The following is a 14,218-nucleotide window of genomic DNA, read 5'->3' as shown; positions in this document are numbered from 1 at the left end:
TTCAGGGAATATGACATTGGGCTGCATGGAAATGAAGCTGCAGAGCAAAGTCTGCTAGAGATACAGGTAAAATATGTGTACAGATATGTGTGAAATATGTTAGACATATGTGCAATATATGTGATGTAGGTTTGTGGGGAAAGTCATGAGTAAAAATATACTCCCAAAACCTCTGGACTGATTTCAATCAAACTTGGTACACACCTCCTATGCAGGGGTGGATGGGGGGAGACGGAATAAACCTCTGGACTGATTTCAATCAAACTTGGTACACACCTCCTATGCAGGGGTGGATGGGGGGAGACGGAATAGGGTTGATACATGGACAGAGAATGAGGGGAGGAAGAGATTGACAGAGGGAGAGGGCATGGACGATGCGGATAAAGATTTTGGGGAGGGAGGAGATGGATACAGAGAGGGTGGAGGATGAGATGGAGAGGGAGCTGGGGAAGAGGAATTGGACAGAGAAAAGAGATAGAAGATGGGCTGAGAGAGGGGGAGGGGGAGATGGGTAAGAGTGTGAGGGTGAAAGAGGGGAACAGAGAGGAGGAGAAAGAGATGGAAGGAAAGGGGTGGAGGAGACAGGCAGAGGGATGGGAAAGGAGGAGATGGACTAACAGAATTAGAATAAATGCGTATCTGGGCACTACCAGGTATGCAGCTAATTATCTAATAAATAGGAGAGTGCAACTGCTGTGCACAATTTTTTATGTGTATTTGTACATGGCAAGTAATCTGGAGGGGTGATGCATGTCTTCAAGCTGGAACAACAATGGCATTAACTATGCAAGTAGCAGTATCTGCAGGGGCACCTGTACCCACTTGATGTATCATTAACTATGCAAGTGGCAGTGCCAATGGGGACATTTGTGCGCAATCCATGTATCACCACCCCATGTCTTACTAGTGCATAAGCACTGGAACACTGGCCACAGATGACAATAGGAAAAAATCTATACACGCAAACAAAAGGTCAATTTTGAAATATGTATTAATTCTATCGTAAAGTTTCAAGTTGCCAAAACGACAGACACAGTCTTGTTATCTACATTGTAAAGTTGTTGATAAAATAAGTGTCTGTATTTTGTGAAACAATGTAAGAAATCATTGCTGAAGGATTCTTCATGTCTATTTCTGAGAGCTGAAACATTTAATTTCTAGCACACTTAAGAGTGCAATGGTGACAAAGTTTGAAGACCAGCAGCATAATTGTCTCACATAAACATATTTCAGGTACATAGATTGATAACTGCGAGTCAAGAAACTCAAAAATCGTTCTCACATACATACGGGAACATTGGATTCTGACACCCTGGTGAAAGTCCCCATAAAAATTAATGCTGTAACTGGATCAAACTGATAAAGAATGTTAATACTAACTAAAACATGGGAGTTAATCAAGAAGAAATAAAAATTTTAATCGTACAATATTATGAGAAGGAAAGCAGCTACTCACCATATAGCGGAGATGCTGAGTCACAAATGAGCACAACGAAAAGACCCTCACAATTTAAGCTTTCGGTCATTGGTTTTCATCAACAATAGACACACACACACACACACACACACACACACACACATACGCAAACACGACTCACACATACAACTGCAGTCATGCGTTTGAGTTGCATTTGCATGAGAGTGTGTGACTGCAGTAGTATGCTTGAGTTGTGTGTGTGTGTGTGTGTGTGTGTGTGTGTGTGTGTGTGTGTGTGTGTGTGTGGGTGTGGGTGGGTGGGTGGGTGGGTGGGTGGGTGGGTGGGTGTGTGTGTGTGTGTGTGTGGGTGGGTGGGTGGGTGTGTGTGTGTGTGGGTGGGTGCGTGGGTAGGTGGGTGGGTGGGTGGGTGCACGCGTGCATGTGCGTGTGCGCATCAACTGTTGACAAAGGCCAATGGCCAAAAGCTTTAATTGTGAGAGTCTTTTTGTTGTGGCTATCTGCAACTCAGCATCTCCACTATATGGTGAGTAGCAAGTTAGCTTCTCATAATATTGTTACATTCTTTCCTGGATTTTCCATTGTTTAAATTTTAATCTGAGATTGAGTGGAAAGTTGTTGCTGTTGTCCTTGACAACTGACAAAATTCAAGGAGAAATGCATAGCTAACAACATGTTCACTGAACATTAAACATTAAAAAGGAATAATTTTTCCAATAAGTAATGGTCACAGTAACCGGCAAAAGTCACATTGTGAGATGGAAGAGTGGTGATCAACAACTATTGAGTGCAACAACAGTATTCATCGACTATGCAGTAGCCACTTAAAATGTATAGAACCAGTGTTTGAAGCTGATTGCCAAACCATTCTGTTGCCTCCACCATACACTGTGCATAAGAACTACGTAAATAAGATACAAGAAATTAGGGCTCATGCAGAGGCATATTGACAGTCATTTTTCCCTCACTCTATTTGCAAGCAGAATAGGAAAGGAAATTACTAGTATTGGTACAGGGTAGCCTCTGGTATTTGCCATAAGGTGGACTGGGGAGTATCGCTGTACATATAGACAACCATGACCATCCAACCTCACTGAGTTGCTGTGATGTGGTTCCAGCTAATATCACAACATGACGGGCTGTGCAACTTAGTTTGATGAGCTGCATTGAAGCCAAGTTGTTATTATTTTTTAATTTCATTTTGTGATGGAGTGTGTTTTGCACAGATGAAATTGATTTTGTTATTCAAAAAAGTCTGTAACAAAGTCACCCACCCTTTAAACAGTTACTGGTGGGAGAATACTACTTATAAACATATCATCTTAAATACTGTACACCAGTGGTAACTTAACAAAAAGCACAAAGGAGAAATTAAAGGATTTGTTTGCTTCCTTAGTGCATAAATAACTGCAGACTTAAAGGTGAATATGAAGGTTCATGGTGAGAAGTTAAATTCTGAATGAAAAGCAGATTTACAGACAGATTTAAAAGCTCTGTGTGACGAATTAAAAACTTATCTTAAGGTTCAATTTGACAGCAGTAATGCTAACCTATTAGAACAATTAAAGGCTTAATGTGATGGCTTAGGGACATTTGTCTTCAGCAGTTTGCAGTTTCCATTAAGACTTACATTTGTAATGACTGTCCACAAAGCACAGGGACAACTGCTAAAAGTGTGTGGACCAAATTTGGCAAATGCATGTTTCTCATATGGACAGCTGAATGTGATCTGCTGACACACTGGTAAACATTTTGATTTATTTGTGTATGCAACAGATGGAAAAACAAAGAATACCATGTCCCCAAAAGCACTAGAATAGCAGAATTTAGGGACAAACACTTTCTTCCTGTGAGCGGCACTGGAACATATACTGGATGCTTGCTATTAATCAAATAAAATATTATTTCTACTTGTACTGAGTTCAGACTCACATAATACATTTCTTAGGGCAACACTTTTGTCTCTGAATGTCTGCTTTATGTGAATCTCTCCATGAATATTTATATATGTGATGTTGCTGTTGTGGTCTTCAGTCCAGAGGCTGGTTTGATGCAGCTCTCCATGCTACTCTATTCTGTACAAGCTTCTTCATCTCCCAGTACCTACTGCAACCTACATCCTTCTGAATCTGTTTAGTGTATTCATCTCTTGGTCTCCCTCTATGATTTTTACCTTCCACTCTGCCCTCCAATACTAAATTGGTGATCCCTTGATGCCTCAGAATATGTCCTCCCAACCAATCTCTTCTTCTAATCAAGTTGTGCCACAAATTTCTCTTCTCCCAAATTCTATTCACTACCTCTTCATTAGTTATGTGATCTACCCATCTAATCTTCAGCATTCTTCTGTAGCATCACATTTCGAAAGCTTCTATTCTCTTCTTCTCTAAACTATTTATCGTCCATGTTTCACTTCCATACAAATACTTTCAGAAATGACTTCCTGACACTTAAATCTATACTCGATGTTAACAAATTCCTCTTCTTCAGAAACGCTTTCCTTGCCATTGCCAGTCTACATTTTATATCCTCTCTACATTGACCGTCATAGCAAAACTCAGTTACTACTTTAAGAGCCTCATTTCTAAATCTAATTCTCTCTGCATCACCCAATTTAATTCAACTACATTCCATTATCCTCATTTTGCTTTTGTTGACGTTCGTCTTATATCCACCTATCAAGACACTGTCCATTCCGTTCAGCTGCTCTGCCAGGTCCTTTGCTGTCTCAAAGTTTTTATTTCTTCTCCGTGGATTTTAATTCCTACTCCAAATTTTTCTTTTGTTTCCTTTACTGCTTGCTCTATATACAGATTGAATAACATCAGGGAGAGGCTACAACCCTGTCTCACTCCCTTCCCAACCACTGCTTCCCTTTCATGCCCCTCGACTTCTTATAACTGCCATCTGGTTCTGTACAACCTGTAAATAGCATTTCGCTCCCTGTATTTTACCCCTGTCACCTTCAGAATTTGAAAGAGAGTATTCCAGTCAACATTGTCAAGAGCTTTTTCTAAGTCTACAAATGCTAGAAATGTAGGTTTGCCTTTCCTTAATCTATTTTCTAAGATAAGTCGTAGGGTCAGTATTGCCTCACGTGTTCCAACATTTCTACGGAATCCAAACTGATCTTCCCCGAGGTTGGCTTCTACCAGTTTTTCCATTCTTCTGTAAAGAATTCGTCTTAGTATTTTGCAGCCGTGGGTTATTAAACTGATAGTTTGGTAATTTTCATATCTGTCAACACCTGCTTTCTTTGGGATTTGGTATTATTATATTAGTCTTGAAGTCTGAGGGTATTTTGCCTGTCTCATACATCTTGCTCACCAGATGGTAGAGTTGTGTAAGGGCTGACTCCCAAGGCTATCAGTAGTTCTAATGGAATGTTGTCTACTCCTGGGGCCTTGTTTCGACTTAGGTCTTTCAGTGCTCTGTCAAACTCTTCACGCAGTATCATATCTCCCATTCCATATTCATCTACATCCTCTTCCATTTCCATAATATTGTCCTCAAGAACATCTCTCTTGTATAGACCCTCTATACTCCTTCCACCTTTCTGCTTTCTCTTCTTTGCTTAGAACTGGGTTTCCATCTGAGCTCATGATATTCATGCAAGTGGTTCTCTTTTCTCCAAAAGTCTCTCTAATTTCCTTGTAGGCAGTATCTATCTTACCCCTAGTGATATATGCCTCTACATCATTACATTTATCCTCTAGCCATCCCTGCTTAGCCAATTTTCACTTCCTGTCAATCTCATTTTTGAAATGTTTGTATTCCTTTTTGCCTGCTTCATTTACTGCATTTTTGTATTTTCTCCTTTCATCATTGAAATTCAATATCTCTTCTGTTACTCAAGGATTTCTATTAGCCCTTGTCTTTTTTACCTACTTGATCCTCTGCTACCTTCACTATTTCATCTCACAAAGCTACCCATTCTTCTTCTACTGTATTTCTTTCCCCCATTCTTGTCAGTTGTTCCATAATTCTCTCCATCAAACTCTCTACAACCTCTGGTTCTGTCAGTTTATCCAGGTCCCATCTCCTTAAATTCCCACCATTTTGCAGTTTCTTCAGTTTTAATCTACAGTTCATAATCAATAGATTGTGGTCAGAGTCCACATCTGCCCCTGGAAATGTCTTACAATTTGAAACCTGGTTCCTAAATCTCTGTTTTACCATTATATAATCGATCTGAGACCTTCCAGCATCTCCAGGCTTCTTCCATGTATAAAACCTTCTTTCATTATTCTTGAACCAAGTGTTAGCTATGATTAAGTTATGCTCTGTGCAAAATTCTACCAGGCGGCTTCCTCTTTCATTTCTTACCCCCATTCCATATTCACCTACTATGTTTCCTTCTCTTCCTTTTGCTACTATCGAATTTCAGGCACCCATGACTATTAAATTTTTGTCTTCCTTCACTATCTGAATAATTTCTCTTATCTCATCATACATTTCATCAATCTCTTCATCATCTTGTGGAGCTAGTTGGCATATAAACTTGCACTACTGTGGTAGGTGTGGGTTTTGTATCTATCTTGGCCACAATAATGCATTCATGTTTGTAGTAGCTCACCTGCATTCCTAATTTTTTATTCATTATTAAACCTATTCCTGCATTACCCCTATTTGATTTTGTATTTATAACCCTTTATTCACCTGACCAGAAGTATTGTTCCACCTGCCACCAAACTTCACTAATTCCCACTATATCTAACTTTGACCCATCCATTTCCCTTTTTAAATGTTCTAACCTACCTACCTGATTAAGGGATCTGACATTCCACACTCCAACCCGTAGAATATCAGTTTTGTTTCTCCTGATAACGACATTCTCCTGGATAGTCCCCCGTCCAGAGATCCGAGTGGGGGACTATTTTACCTCTGGAATATTTTACCCAAGAGAACACAATCATCATTTAATCACACAGTAAAGCTGCATGCCCTCGGGAAAAATTACGGCTGTAGTTTCCCCTTGATTTCAGCCATTCGCAGTACCAGCACAGCAAGGCCATTTTGGTTAGTGTTACAAGGCCAGATCAGTCAATCATCCAGACTGATGACCCCACAATTACTGAAAAGGCTGCTGCCCCACTTCAGGAACCACACGTTTGTCTGGCCTCTCATCAGATACCCCTCCATTGTTGTTGCACCTACGGTACAGCTATCTGTATCACTGTGGCACCCAAGCCTCCCCACCAACAGCAAGGTCCATGGTTCATATATGTGATAGAATGGTTAATTTTTTTGGCACGTAGTTACACAAAAATCTTCCATTTTGAAATATCCCTGTCATTGTTGGCACAGTCATAGTGAGTGATTGGAAATAAAGCTAACAGTGTATGCTGAAAACTATGACCTCCAAATGAAATATATTTCATCATAATTAGAAATTCTGAAATAAAAATATTAATCAAACAACATAAATGTATGTTGTCATCAGGAAGCATCTGAACTGTCACTTGTATGTTGAGTGTAAATTTCAGCAGACAATTTTTCAATAACAGAAAGAGAAACAAATAGATGTCAAACACAATGGAATAAAAAATCAAATTTTAGGCACAAATCTTGGGCATTATTAGTGTTCAAGAATACTATATTGCCAGCAACAGTTCGATATAGACTCTTCCACTGCTTTTCCAGTCTTTGGAAATATTATTTTGCTTGTACAAAACCAGCAAAGTAAGTCTATTTGTTTGCTATCAAGAACTGAATTGTATACATCCTTCAATTTCACACATTATAAAATATCTGGTATTAACATTACAGTTAAATGACATGAATACAACAATGGAGGAAATTATTTATTAGATAAAAGAAGCATTATCAGATTGTGAAATAAAATAATCCCAGATGGCACAACTCATCATCCATTATGTATATTACTACAATTAATTTACTGTTCTGCATACACCAGGAAGAGAAAAGAAGGAACATCACTGAACACATACCACATAAGAATCCTTACCACAAGTTCATTCAAATGCAATGAGTTTGCTGACTGTGTAAGTCAGTGGGAAGATTTAATACTATATTCTCCCATATTCCATGAAATTGTGAAATTTTAAACAGAGCAATAGCCTGTTGCTGTGGGTGCTTGTTGACTTGCCATCCATCGTATATACTCATTCAGTGTAAGTCAAATTTCATGTTACTGCTCACGTTGCGCTCAATACCATATTGAGGCCTGTGGTGTGCAGGAGCTGTTAAACCATAGGTATTTCATGCCTATCTGTAGCTGCAGCAGCAAGGTTAAATGCAGTCAACAGCACAGTTGTGAAATGCAATTGCTTTAAAACTTATCAATCAGATTCAAGTCAGGAAGTTCTAATACAACAGCAAATGGATTAAGATAATAGTAGAGACAAAAGAAGGCAATAAATTGTGTTAAATAAGTACCTCTTTTATATGTTTGTAAATCACTGAAGGTGCCTGCTACAACTAGGTGAAATGTGTTTTGTTGGAAAAATAATCGAAACTCAGTCATAAAAGAGAAATAGTTATTCTTATCTACAGGATAAATAACATTCTCCAATAGTATGGGTATTTGGTACACACAAATTGCTGATAGACAGCACCTGTTAATTTGTAATTTGTCTGGTAAAGTTTATGGTGCTATGAGTCTGTCACCTACAATTCCTGACTACATATTGACGCTAAAGTGAACTTGATCCCTTGCTTCCACGATTGCTTGATAATTTTCTTCTATTTACATGTGGTTATTGTGCTATTATCTCAGTGTGAATCTTGTCTCAACCTTAAATAAAGCGCAAGTTGCACTTGCACAGCACTGACCACATGAAAGTGTGGTTTATGTGTTCAGTAGCGCCAATTTTTGCATACTTATCCTACAAAAATCAGCCATTGCAATGCTCCATAAAGGGTATGCAAACTGCGTGAGGTCTACTACAGTCCCTCATTCTTATTGCAAATGCACCCATTTCTGGAAGTCTGCTGAACATTTTCTAAACAGAATAGGGCACCAAGTATGATGTTCACTCTATGTAACAATTGCTTGTCATTTAATGCCACTGGTTAAACTGCAGCAGAATATCATGTCTGCCATGCAATAATAGGATTCCATGTCACTCTTCATCTTGTTCACACTTCACAGGATCAGTAATACTGTTCTGATGCTAGCATAACATCAAACTGACTAATATAGAATGGATTGTCTGACAGCATTACGTATAGAGACAAACACAACCAATACAGAATGAGCACTGTAAGTCAACTGGAGGATTTCCTACACCACTAAGTACTGGCTTTCTCAGCAGGAGTGAGATGGCCCATACCTACACAAGTTTCTGCTTTTGCACACCTGTTAACAGAACTGTTTTTATAGTTATGCCCAGCACTACCTCCTGTGAGAAAGTTGTCCTTTCTAGACACTCTGTACACATCAATATAAGAACTAAACAGCATTGGCTGTAAAATCTTTTCCTCCCCATCAAATCACTTTTGTCCATAACATTCACAAGCAAATCCAACATTCCACAGGCAGCAATTTGACCTTACTAGTATCACATGGCTGCCACCAATACACCAACAGTGGACAGGTCACACGGAACATAACTCACCTCACCATCGCCCTCACTCATTGCATCCTCCATATCCTCCTCACATTCCTCATCCTCCATTTTCCCACTATCCTGAGTGCTAGGCCCTGGAAAATCATCTGAAGGTGAATATTCCTGAAACAGTTAGAAAATGCTACATAAGCAGAGGGACAGGAAATAACAAACTTTCCAGCAAAAGCACAAAGAAATGATCAGCTCACTTCCTTTTGTTTTCTTTTAATAAATGTGTTTGTGGAAGTGATCATAGCTATGAATGTGGTACCACACAAGTATCACGCACAAAATTTATACTGTGTCATAAGTACAATACAGTCAGATAACACAGCTGTTCAAACACATTAAAGATAAGCCATTAACGTTGGATTATCACCAAATCACCTGGACGTCAATGGCAAATCACCTGGACCTCAATGGAATGTCAAATGGTGCTATATCCACAGTAGAAAGAATGTGAATGTGCACCCCATCACTCAGCATGACACTCAACAGGGAAACTGAGCATACAATGGGTAGCCTGTCTTATAAATAGTTGGAATGTAGTATCAACATTTAGGAACTGGCAATGCTGACACAGTTTAATGGTCAAGGAAAACTGTTTTGAGAAAACACTCGTTTAGATCGCTTATCATATTTCATTATTTTAATTTAATTTTGGTTACTGCTCTCGTCAGGTCAAAACTTTGAAATTTGAAAAACAATTTTCAATGTCACATTCAATAACATCCCACTTACGCAAATGTTTTACTGGAATGGATACTGGACATTATTTTACAATTTCCAAGTTTTGACCATATCATGGCATCAGTCAATACAGCATTATAAGTAAAGAAATACGTTAAACAATCTAGATGGCTTTTCACAAAGTCCCCACAATAACACAGTTTTCTTACAGCTGTGCCAGTATCATTATAGTCTGATTTAAAGTAGTTGTCACTTGACAGGCAATGGGCTGCAGGGATCCCGCCACCAATAAACCAATGGCAGCCGGCGCTGGCGGCAGCCACTGCATTTCCACTTCGCTCTGTTGAGCTGACTAAGGCAAGGCATTGTGCCAGCCAGCCAGTCCTCAGCGAGCCGTTGTAGACGTGCGGTTGAGAGATTTGAGTGACTTATAGCTTCGCATGTTTACGTCGTCTGATGGAAGCAACCGCAAGAGAGGGAGACCGAGGCTGCACACTCCTCAGAAACCTCCAAAAAGTGGCAGGCATGGCGTCGTTATACGCAGTCAGGTGTGTGAATACATGTGTTCCTTAAGGGAGTATTTTGAGAGAGAGAGGGATACAGGAGGGCCTCTCATTCCTTTGGATAAGGTGGTGGAGCGAACTGCAGCTGCTCTGCAAGTTAGCGAATGAACAGTAGTAAGAATCTGCAAGGAGAAATTCATGAAAGAAGGCTCAAGTGAATCATCTAAATTGGAGACACCTGGGAAAAAGAGGCGACTAGAGAAGAGGGTCACAAAACTTGACTCTTTTCAGGAAGATGGCATTCGTCATCAAATATACACATTTTATTCAAGGAAGGAGTATCCGACACTCAAAAAACTACATGCTACCCTTACAGCGGCTGATCTGTTTCAGGGTAGTAAATCGTCTTTGTTACGAGTCGTGAAAATGTTAGGATTCCGATATAAATCCATCTCTGGCAGAAAGTTATTAATGGAATGCAAAGATATTGCAGCCTGGCGATGCCGCTTTCTTAGAGAATTAGTGGGGACAAATTTTGGTGATATCGTTTGGCTTGATGAAACGTGGGTGAATGCAGGACACAGTTTAAAAACAGGCTGGACAGACGGTACCATCAGCGGTAGTATGGCAGCTCTGATCAGCAGAGGAAAAAGGATAATTGTAGCACATGCAGTAAATTCAAAAGGTTTCATTCCAAAATGTCTGCTACTATTCAGTTCAAATAAGACCTCCGACTACCACGAAGAGATGAACCACAATACTTTTGTGAAATGGTTTGAAGACTGTGTGCTCCAGAACATAACAAAAAACTTCTATCATTGTTATGGATACCGCTCCTTATCACTCAGGAATACAAGATAAATCACCCACAAACGCAACGAAGAAAAACGACATTGTTAGCTGGTTACAGAAACATAACGTACAGTTCGACAGTAATTTGATAAGGGCAGAATTATTAGAACTTGTATCCCAACGCAAGCCAAAGAAGCCAACTTACGTTGTGGATGAAGTAGCAAAAAAATACGGGCGTAAAGTGCTCAGATTGCCTCCTTACCATTGCCATTTCAACGCAATAGAGCTGACTTGGGCTCAGGTTAAATGGCGTATTGCTGCAGAAAATAAGAAATTCACATTAACCGAAGTGGAACGCCTTTTGAAAGAGGCAGTTGAAATTGTGACATCAGAAGACTGGCAGAAGGTAGTACATCACGTGAAAGGGGTGATACAGGATGCATGGAACAGTGAAGGTATCTTACAACAAAGTGTCGAAGACTTGATTATATCTGTCAATACGAGCATTGACATGGATAGTTCCACTGACTCTGACTCTGAATTAAGCGGTGTTTTCACATTGTCTGATTAGTGTGTAGTGTACTTACTGCCATCAAATATTGTGTTTGTGAATTTATTTCGATTAATTCTTATTCTTGTTGTGAGAATAAGAAATACTGTTTGACCAGCTCTTGTCATCTCCTTACAGTAAGTTAGACTGAATTTTAATTCTATTTCATTTTGTATACACACTAAGATGTTATTCAATGTGTGTAATAGTTTTTGAGATTTGCAATCTAAAGAAGAAAACTTTTTCCGGACGCGAAAATTTCTCACACTTCAATAGTTAATGTAACAACGGCCCCTAATTAAAACTAAGAGAAGATATTTGATACGCTTATAGATACCACTGAGACCGATACTGTATGTAAATTTCAAAATATTTACATAATATTTATAGGAGATAGAGATTTTAAACGTCATACTTGTTTCGAGTTCAGTACTGATAGGGTTGCTTAAAAACACTGTCTTTGGAAATTTATATATGGGAAACGTAATGCTGTACAAAAACTTGCCGAGTGCATTATTTTGGTAATGAAAGGAAAAAAATATTTTGCTGTGATGTCAATAGTTTTTCAGTAATGATGTGATAAGTTAGAAGCTGTTTGCGAAATCGAGAATTTAAATAGTATCAAACAAATTAACGTAACTCTTGTCCTAATTAAAATTAAGAATAGGTATTTGACAGTTTGAGAGATATTGTAGAGATATACATCATATGTGGGTTTGAAATTTTTTACTTACTTTTTGTAGAAGATACAGGCTTTAAACGATTTTCTATTGCCAGGGGTAGCGATGCGCTGAGACGGCTGCCTCCAGCCAATGCTTGACGTGACAACGCCGCAACTTCGCAGCGCAAACTTCAAGTGACAACTACTTTAAATCAGGCTATAGTCAGTGTATAGCAGTCATATATAAACAGTTCTTTTTGTACTCTGCACCAACTACAAACATATATTGTCATTCAAGTCAACACCTAATGCATCTAAGTTAGTTGGTTGATATGGGAGAGGGGAACAAACAGTGAGGTCATCGGTCTCATTGGATTAGGGAAGGATGGGGAAGGAAGTCGGCTGTGCCCTTTCAAACCAACCATTCTGGCATTTGCCTGGAACAGTTTACGGAAATCACGGAAAATAGTAAAATAAACTAATATTACATGTGCACTGTTGTAACGGCTCAACCTCCACCTGCATTAACTATAGGATTGCTACAACTCACAGAAGTGGCAAAATAATTCTTTGCTTTCAGGTAGTGTGGTTATTATGAGAGAACAATCATAGCAAAAACATAAAATTGTATGAAATAAACAAACAAATAAAATAATAAAGAAGCAGCAGCTCTATGTTAGCCTACCCTGTGCATGACTCTCTAAATCAGTATATCTATTGAAACCTACATCCATCTGAATTCACTTACTACTGTCAAACCTCAGAATTTGTCTAAAATTCTTAGCTGTCACATACAAATTAACTTTTGCTTCAAGCCTTTGGACACGTCCTAACAACCAATATGTTCTTCTAGTCAAGCTACACCACAAACTTTTACTCTCCCCGAATCTATGCAGTACCTCAACAATACTTACTCTATCTACCCACCCAATCTTAAACATTCTTCTGTAATATCTCATTTAATAAGCTTCTGTTCTCTTCTTAAATATGCTGTTTATTTTCCACATTTCACCTCCATATAATATTGCACTTTTGACTAATACTTTCAGAAAAGACTTTATAACACTAATATATATTAGATATTAACAGTTTTTTCTTTTTCAAGAACGCTTTTCTGGCTACTGCAAATCTGCATTTTATGTCCTCTTTTCTGTCATTCATTTTGCTGCCCAAGTAGGAAAACTCATCTATAACTCTGTAAGAGTCGGTGGGTTGTCACCTTTACAGATGCTGGAAGATGAAGTGTGGAGCACAGTAGTGAGCACCTGTCACATACACTGACTGCTAATGAGAGAGACAGAATTAGCAGTTTAGACAGTTATTATTTACAATCGAATAATCATCTCCTTGACACCAGCGAGGCCAGTGGAGGCGGCATGCAGAATTGGAATGCACTGACGCATCCATATCAGCAGTCTTGAGGCGGTCAGTGAGGTCAAGGCTGCTAGCACAGCAGAAGTGATGTCACGCAGGCCACTTTCCTAACTGGCAGCTGGCATCGTTTGTCCGGTGGTGGTGCCCTACAGCTTGATGACACAGTTTACTAGGGCACACTCGTGGATAGCTAATGAGCATTCTAGAAAGCTTCTAGTAGCTCTGTGCGGTATGACGGTGGTGGTAGTGTCAATTCACCAGGGCAGTGGATGCCAGTGTCCACTTACAAATGCAAGTGGGGGTAGCAGCAGCTATCACACCTCCCCAATACAGTGACAGTTTGACAGTGTGCCAAACACCATCAGTTTGCCCCCTAGCAAGCTGGTGGTAGAAGACTCCGAGTCTTCACATCAGCAGAGAAGAGGTGAGCAGTTCATAACAGTTAAGTTCAACAGACGGGGCTGGCTGCAGTCTCGATGGTAGTAGTTGCAAATGGTGTCAGCATGAGAGTCACTGGTCCTGCCTCTGTGCTGGCTCACTGCAACTGGAATAGAGAGAGGCTCGGGAGGCCAAGTATAAGTGGCTGTTGGAGGTAATGACATTATCCGTCGGCGAGGATGACTGAATGTGGCACAGTTTTCT

General features: G+C 39.5%; 1 long non-coding RNA gene across 1 annotated transcript in view; it reads right to left on the bottom strand.

The window, feature by feature from the left end:
* The window catches only part of LOC124592723, a 63,409-nt gene that overhangs the window by 10,758 nt on the left and 38,433 nt on the right, over nucleotides 1-14,218 (bottom strand). The window contains exon 2 of the long non-coding RNA XR_006977607.1: nucleotides 9,016-9,129. This is a non-coding gene — a long non-coding RNA (uncharacterized LOC124592723). The remainder of the gene's footprint in view (nucleotides 1-9,015; nucleotides 9,130-14,218) is intronic.

This window comes from Schistocerca americana, chromosome 2 (assembly GCF_021461395.2).
Source record: "Schistocerca americana isolate TAMUIC-IGC-003095 chromosome 2, iqSchAmer2.1, whole genome shotgun sequence".
Taxonomy (NCBI): Eukaryota; Metazoa; Arthropoda; class Insecta; order Orthoptera; family Acrididae; genus Schistocerca; species Schistocerca americana.
Note: the sequence above shows the minus strand (reverse complement) of the source record. Positions and strands in the feature narration are given on the sequence as shown.